Source organism: Odontomachus brunneus, unplaced genomic scaffold, assembly GCF_010583005.1.
Source record: "Odontomachus brunneus isolate Ranch 3 - 2012 unplaced genomic scaffold, Obru_v1 Obru_scaffold_207, whole genome shotgun sequence".
Lineage (NCBI taxonomy): Eukaryota > Metazoa > Arthropoda > Insecta > Hymenoptera > Formicidae > Odontomachus > Odontomachus brunneus.
In genome coordinates, this window is record NW_022639657.1 from 285,815 (window position 1) to 287,263 (window position 1,449).

Genomic DNA, 1,449 nt, shown 5'->3' on the forward strand with positions numbered 1-1,449 from the left:
AAGAGGGTAACCCCCTCGGACCTCCTGGCCGATGTACGGGGGGGGGGAAGAGCAGGGAGGTGGCTGAGTTTTCAGTCGTCCCTCTCCCCCCGCCCCCGTCATCCGGGGTCAACCAACCCCCTCCGACCCCCGCCCGCCGGCGGAGGTGTAAGGGCCGCGCGAGCTCGCACCCTTGTCGTCGGAGGGGCAGTTCGCGCAACTGCCCCTCGATTGGCCCCGCCCCCGGGGTCGCCGCCGCCAACCACATCCGAAGACGGGTCTGACGACGACGAGTCGGGGGGCGGTGCCCCGGGACCCCTCGCTCTCCCTCTCCTCCTCTGCCTTTTAGGGCCATGCGTGGGGTCCCCCATCTCCTCCCTTTCTCGCTCCCTCTCCTCCTTTTTGGACATGACGTCCGAACAAAAGGAGGAGAGGGCTTGCCACCTCTCCTCACTGCCGACGATAGCGCGGACTATCGCCGGCAGTGAGAGATCTCCCCCTATTTCCGCCCTCAGCACACGGCGTTGGCCCGCCCATGCGGGACAGTCCCGCAGGGTATGAGCCGCCGTGTCCGGGGCGGAGTTGCAGGCGCGGCACCGTGCCGCGTCTTCACGCCCTATCTTGTGCAGGTACTCACCGAAACATCCATGTCCGGTGAGTACCTGCGTCACCCAGAAGGTGAGACCCCTGCAACTATCCAGCCAGCCATCGAAGACTGGCCGGATAGCCCTGACGGTCTCGTTTTCCGATTCCGCCAAGTGGCGTTGCCACTTGATCAGAAGAGACCGCCAGGCCTGGTGCTTCATCATCTTGACCGCCCTGTCTCTCACGCGTGATGCCCCGACACGGACCCCCTGGCGGATGTCGCGTGTACGACGATATGTCTCGTCGTACATCTCCGCCAGGAGATCAAACGGGGGCACCCCCGCGAGGAGATGCGCCGACTCCGCCGAAGTGGTCTTGTAAGCTCGCGCCACCCTCTGGGCAATGTGTCTCCCCATTTGCAGAAGAGCTCTTCTGTTATGGGGAGACGCCCGGAAGTCGCGAGCCCAGACCGGGGCCCCATACAGGGCCATTGATCTGACCACTCCGACATAGAGTCGGCGGGACACATCCCTTGGCCCCCCGTTATTCGGCTGCAGCCGGCCCAGGGCCAATGCTGCTCCCTTTATACGGGGGGCCAGGCGATTAAAATGATCTTTGAAGCACCAGGTGCTGTCCAGGATGAGACCCAGATACTTCATCCGGGTCCCGATCCTGATGGACGTCTCACCTATTCTAAGTTGGGTCATCAGGCGGGGCACCCGTCGCCGAGGCGCGTGAAACCACAGCGCCTCGGTTTTCGAGAGCTCCACCCTCAGACCCAGGGCGTTGATACGCGACACGAGGTGCCGCGCGCCCACCTCGGCTCGAGCGTGTGCTCGAACCCAGTCCGCCCCCGTGGCGAGCAGAAGTGTGTCATCCGCGTAA